The 7,267-nt window shown below is 42.7% G+C and overlaps 1 pseudogene; it reads right to left on the bottom strand.

Moving 5' to 3' along the window:
• Positions 1-6,745: 6,745 nt before the first annotated feature.
• LOC121000101 lies at positions 6,746-6,924 on the bottom strand (annotated as a pseudogene).
• Between the last annotated feature and the right edge of the window lie 343 nt (positions 6,925-7,267).

Genomic DNA, 7,267 nt, shown 5'->3' with positions numbered 1-7,267 from the left:
CTCTATATGTATATTCTGATTGACCTCCTCCACTGAGCACCGACAACCAAAAACCAGAAGTGCCATCCACTATAATCATCATAAACTGGATTTTTCCTGTGTGATTGAGCACCCTCCAGATGTCGTCATCAACATTTTCATACGAAAATTCTACTGCAGAGGAAATAGTGTCACAAGTGCACACGTCAAGTAATTTTCTACATATGCTACCCAGTGAATTCCGGTTGCGGGACTGGGAACGTGAGTCCAAGAAACTCATCGCTACGGAACTGCACTGCACTACCTTGGCAGAATATTTTAAACAGAAGAAAATCCTGAGGGGCCTTCGGGTCCATCTTCGTCCAACTCTTTTTCCGAATAACAACGAATACTGCAACAAGTTTGAATCTATTATCAATAAATGTTCTTTAGACATTATTGTCTTAAGCATAGAATTTCTACAGAAATCAATCATTGACTCCAAAGAAAAATTAACAGCAATTGAAACGCAACTGGTTTCCACAATTCCAGCAGAAGAGTGGGCCGACCTTAAACAGAAGACCGAACGAATTCTTAACGACCATCAAAAACACCTTGAAACGACCAAACGCAACAAGTTTTTCCGCGATTCGGAGGATTATCAATTACAGAGAGTCTACAGATGGCAGTGGCAAAGTTCCTCGACGGGCAACGATTACTCCACCTTCACTGGCTACGCTTCATCCTCCTCAGGGAGCGAACGATCAACTGGCTACCGGAATCAACGGTTTTTTCACAGGCGCGGATATCGCCCAGGAAGGAGAAGACCGGCCGCATACGCAGAGGAAGGGGAAGACGCCAATCGAAACCCAACCGGGATACAGACACGCTCACAGGTACGGACATAGTAGTTAATATCTCATCCCGTACACTATCCCCTGCAGAACTAAACACATTATCTAAAGGACTTTCCTTTTGCCCGTCCGGCTCTTTTCACTCTTTTTCCCTGGAACAAGACCTACAAAGGTTTTACAGATCTATCCGATTAAAGGCACATTTTGATCAGCAACCACCAGGGCCGACATTCCAAACACTGACCCCAGCCTCAGATCTGTCAATTAAATCCCTTAACTTAAAAAATAAAAGTTCATTTATGCCCCCTAAAAATTATCATGCGGCAGAGGCCTTCATTGACCTCGTCAGAAAAGACATAGACAGCACTCTAAAAGAATCAAAAGACAAATCCATGTACATGCCCCACAATCTGAAAAGTGAAGAACGGATTGCCCTCAATATATTAAGGGAAAATAAAAGTATAACGATAAAACCAGCCGACAAAGGCGGAGCCATTGTAGTTATGGACACTACAGCCTATGTCAGGGAGATAAAACGACAACTGTCAGATATTGCAACCTATTCTAAAGTACCCTTTAATCCCATTTTTCGTATTAAAAAAGAAATCATCTCCCTACTCGATGACCATCTTCAACTAGGCATAATCGACAAACCGACTTATACTTTCCTCCTCAATGAACATCCAGTCACTCCTGTCCTCTACATATTACCTAAGATACACAAAAATCTAACGGATCCTCCAGGCAGACCCATAGTAGCATCAACCGACTCCATCCTCTCTCCACTCTCCATCTTTCTAGAAAGAATACTCACACCACTAATCAAAAATACCCGCTCCTTTCTACTTGATACAACCCACTTTCTATCCACCATTTCCTCATTACAAAATATACCCGATAACAGCCTATTAGTGACACTAGACGTAAATAGTCTTTATACCTCCATCGCCCATGAAAGAGGAATCGCAGCCGTCTCCTGTCTTCTCTCAACTTCCAACTATACACCCAGCGCACAAACTTTCTGTCTTACACTTCTGAGATTAGTTCTACACAACAATTACTTCATGTTTGGGGATGAATTCTATATGCAGAAACGGGGGACAGCAATGGGGGCTAACATGGCGCCACCCTACGCAAATGCCTTTATGGCAAAATTTGAGGAAGACTATATCTACTCCAACCCTTCTTTTCAACAGTTCGCATTAACCTGGCATCGATACATCGATGACATTTTCTGCATTTGGACTGGTAACAAGGACTCACTTTCCCACTTTATCGATCACATTAACAAACAAGACCCGGATCTCTCTTTCACCTCCCACACAGACTCTAATAGGATAAGCTTTTTAGACACATTGGTAGTTAAGACTCCAACCGGCACATTAACCACTGATCTTTTCAGAAAACCTACTGACCGCAACACACTGCTCCATTATTCCAGTTGTCACCCCCGCAATACCAAGCAATCCTTACCACGATCTCAGTTCACACGAGTAACTAGAATAGTAGCTGACCCTTCCCTCTGCAAACAACGCCTCCAAGAAATAGCAAGCAAATTCACGGATAGAGGCTACCCCACTAGATTACTAGAAGACGAATTGACCCTAGTCCAACAAACTCACTCATGCTCCACCAGATCCGCAGCCTCCTCACGTATTCCCTTCGTAACCACTTATCATCCTTTTGTATCAAAGATCCAAAACATAATTAAAAAACATTGGCCCATATTAGAACGGTCATATCCCAAAGTGTCCGAGTTCAGAAATCCAATCCGTATGTGCTACAAACTCCCCACCAATCTCAAAGATAAATTGGTACATGCCGATGTTGGCTCATCCTTACCACAAACACGACAAACCACTCTGGCCCCCCGCAAGACAGGCACCTACCCATGCCTACATTGTGCCCAGTGCACCAACGTCATTAAGGGAAATAGGATTATACATCCTCACTCGGACAAAATTTATCAAGCAAGAGATTTTCATACATGCAACTCGTCTTTTGTGGTTTACCTCATCAAATGCCCATGCGGCCTGGCGTACGTAGGCGAAACGACCCAATGCGTGCGCGACCGTATATCTAAACACAAGTCCGACATTCGATGCAATAGAACAGAACTTCCGGTCCCATATCATTTCATATCCAATAAACATCAAATCAACCAGCTCCAATTCCAGGTGCTAGAACATGTGCCACAAACGCGACGTGGAGGTAATCGAATCGCTTGCCTTAAAGAACGGGAGGCCTTCTGGATCTTCGAGTTAAAGACTCTTTCCCCTCATGGAATGAACAGGGACTTTGACTTTCGCATCTAACTCTTATAAACATTTTCACTCCAAAGGAACTAATAGGAACCACACTCCTTGCATTTGACGTTTATATGTTCTTTTTTCTACACCCAGTATCTATATGGTTAAATAGACTATAGAGATATATGTCTATTTGGGTATCTATTTATATGTCATTATTTACTTATCTTGATTATATGCATGTTTCCATATCATATAATTCTAACTTCCTTTTTTTCTATTTCCACAGACAAAATGACCCCCATAGTCTCTACAATACAGGTAGTATACCATCAAAAAAATAGAGTCCTTATTAATAGTTGCCTTTATAGACCTTCATACTTAGTATATAGCATATATCATAGAGCTGATAATATTATACAATATATATAGCACATGGAACAGTATCTAGAACTGCAGCGATTCCTAGCAGATACGCTTCTCTACCTTAAAGCGCATGCACTGTGTACAGCAAGCCCTGGTTCTATTAAACCTGACAGTATGAACCAATACGCATGCGCGAGTGACATCAATGCTCTCGCGATACCTCGGCAATGGCCGAGAGGCGCCGGCGCAAGCGCAGACCTTCTCCAGCCCCCTATGTAAACCCGCGAATACCGCGGTCACACCAGGTCCTCCCGGTGCCTCCGATCTCCTGCATTAAGGTCTGTTACCACTACATGCTGTATTATTATGTTATGCGCACTGCTCACAGCCTCTTTCTTTATATATGCTTACCAGCATGGACTCCGGTCCTCTAAGATTTATAATCCTTCTGCCTGTCACCTATCCCTACCACTCATTAGCAGTGAACTCTGGCTACAATATAAATAATTAAATAAATAAATATATATTTGTATATATATTTGTATAAATATGGGTCTCATCATCTCCAGGCTCTCTAATTATAATCTAATCACAATCTTCTTCATCTTATCTAGTAGACACGATTGTACTACTTTCCACAAGAAGATTCTCTATCTATCTACCTATATAGTGTCAACATATGACATTGGGACAAAATATTGCACCTATATACCTGCGATTCTACAAACTCCTGTCGTGATAACTTTGTTGCATCTTTGTTTCCTTTTTTTCCCATTTCAATATTCTATCTCTATAGGTTAGCCAGTGACCATACTCTGTGACCATACAAGTATCATTTGTCCCAATTTCCACTATCTATAGCTGTAATATAGTAACCTGTACTTATTGCGTATCTTATGACCCTTCTTCTATATACAGGTTTCACAATAACCTTAAAGGGAATCTGTCACTAGCAATTTACCAAAAAAATGTTTTCATGAATCCATGTTTAACAGAGTACCTTTTTTCCATCGGTCTTGTTCTTTTGATTGTCCGTCTTGTCATTTCTTCAAAAAATCGATTCTTATGATGTGTAAATGACGCTGTAAGGAGCCCAGAGGGGCGTTCTTCTTTCTCCACGGTGCCCAGGAACGCCCCTCTGAAGTGCCGTGCCCGCCTAAATTTGAAATCTAATAACGCCTCCAAGTTCATCTAAATCCCCTCCCAGAGGCGAGGCTAAGTGCTCAACAACGCCCCCTCCTCAGCGCCGCGCTCTGCGGCAAACACCCCGATCCTCCTCTCGCCGGCACCCCAATCCCCGCGCAGGCGCAGTGCCGACAGTCATCTTATCATAGCCCAGGAAATCGCCGGCACTGCGCCTGCGCGGGGATTGGGATGCCGGCGAGAGGAGGATCGGGGTGTTTGCCGCAGAGCGCGGCGCTGAGGAGGGGGCGTTGTTGAGCACTTAGCCGCGCCTCTGGGAGGGGATTTAGATGAACTTGGAGGCATTATTAGATTTCAAATTTAGGCGGGCACGGCACTTCAGAGGGGCGTTCCTGGGCACCGTGGAGAAAAAAGAACGCCCCTCTGGGCTCCTTACAGCGTCATTTACACATCATAAGAATCGATTTTTTGAAGAAATGACAAGACGGACAATCAAAAGAACAAGACCGATGGAAAAAAGGTACTCTGTTAAACATGGATTCATGAAAACATTTTTTTGGTAAATTGCTAGTGACAGATTCCCTTTAAATACGAAGATAATGACCACTTCCACGTCTTGCCAAGTATTATCCAACCTGCCCTCATACGGCACACCTATCTATATACTTGTGATAGACATCTATTGAAGCTCTAATATTTTGCCTTGCTTTGTTCTGACAATTTTCTGTACTAATTATTGTCCATTGATGCTGTACCTATGATGTACTAAAATATGATGTACCTATTTTTTAGGCCGTGATCAAGGTCCTAGTGGACCGAAACGTTGGCCATTTGCATTTACAAAAGATCCTATTTGGGATGGACAATAAATAAATGAATCTAACTTTGAAATATATCGAGTGCCGTGGTCTCTATATGTATATTCTGATTGACCTCCTCCACTGAGCACCGACAACCAAAAACCAGGAGTGCCATCCACTATAATCATCAGGCTTGACCTGTGGCCTGAGCTATCCCAAATAGCGATAGAACTTCTGGGCTGCCCCGCTTCAAGTGTCCTGTCAGAAAGGACCTTCAGTGCAGCAGGAGGTATTGTCACTGAGAAGAGAAGTTGCCTAGGTCAAAAAAGTCTCGATTACCTCACCTTTATTAAGATGAATGAGGCATGGATCCCGAAGGGACTGACAGTGGGCAATACATTTGACTAATAAAGGTCTGGTGATGATGAGATGAGCTGCCTTGGGCTAAAAATGGTCCACACGCTGCTGTATTTTATCTCTGCATGCTGGATGACTTGCGTGACTTATCTGCCACCAACTAGGGTTCAAGCCAAAATGTTTTAGTGCACTTTCTGCCTGGAAAACATCAATCTGCAACAATACCTGGTTTTTCAGGCATGTGTACATGCCTAATTTTTCTGGCCTCTGGTGCTGCACTGTGGCTGCAAAAAAAAAAGCCACATACATGTGTCAATTCCCCTTCGTGATCGTTACCTTGTTGTGGTGAAGGGACTTGCGTATCACAATGAAGCGAGCACCTCTATGAGTGTGTTGGCAATGGCAATGTTGGCACACCCCAGATGATAAGGTCGTTGCTTCATTGTGAACAGACCAAAAGCGATCGGCTGGATAATTTTGCATAGAAAAAACATTAATTTTCTTTGTGATCATCTAAGGTGATCATTAAAGCCTACTAGGCCAACAATGGGCCCACACTGCAGAATCATTGTTTTCTGGGTCACTTAACTGTCACTGAACTACCTCAGCACGACCATAGACTCGCCTGCAATCTCCCAAACGTGCGCACGAGCACAGTCATCACTACACCAAGATTGACGCATAGAGGAATAAAATTTATGTCATGAGTGTGTCAACTTTATTGACAACTCTTTACGGTTGTCTAAAATCTATTCCATACACGTCCCCTGATAGGGGACGTAACAGGGATTAAACTGATAGGAATAGTACTACTTAACACACCACTCATATCTGTTGGCACAGTACATTGCACGGCGCACGCGCCGTGCCCCAAATTGGAAGTAGGAGGACCAACCAAGCATCTTTTTCCATCTCCCGGTTCCTAAAATCTATTTCATACACCGGCCCCTGATAGGGGATGCAACAGGGATTAAACTGATAGGAATAGTACTACTTAACACACCACTTATATCTGGTGGCACAGTACATTGCAAGGCGTACGTGCAGTGCCCCAAATTGGAAGTAAGAGGACCAACCAAGCATCTTTTTCCATCTCCCGGTTCCTAAAATCTATTCCATACACTGGCCCCTGATAGGGGACAAAACAGAGATTAAACTGGTAAGAACAGATTTTTTTTAATAAAAAAAAAAAGAGGACAGCCTCATGTTATTTGTTTTTACATCTATTTTATTTACATTTATTTTTATCGCATGTTCTTAATATAAGGTGATATATATACTTATATGATGATTTAATATTTTTTAACCTGAGAGACAATGGGGTTCTCAAATACAGATATGTCTCTCTATTATGAGGTTTGAAAGAAATCCACGTCACTTCCTATGCATAGCAGAAGCTAATTAATTCAGACCACACCTGTCAAGGTGTATAAAAACCGACCATTTTCATGGGAAAAATCAGCCACTGAGGAAGGAGTCGTAGCCCACTCCGAAACGCGTATGGTAACTAGAAATCCCATTAAATAAAGTAGGGAACCGG

Source organism: Bufo bufo, chromosome 4, assembly GCF_905171765.1.
Source record: "Bufo bufo chromosome 4, aBufBuf1.1, whole genome shotgun sequence".
Lineage (NCBI taxonomy): Eukaryota > Metazoa > Chordata > Amphibia > Anura > Bufonidae > Bufo > Bufo bufo.
The sequence above is the reverse complement of the archived record's forward strand: the minus strand, read 5'-3'. Positions and strand labels throughout refer to the sequence as shown.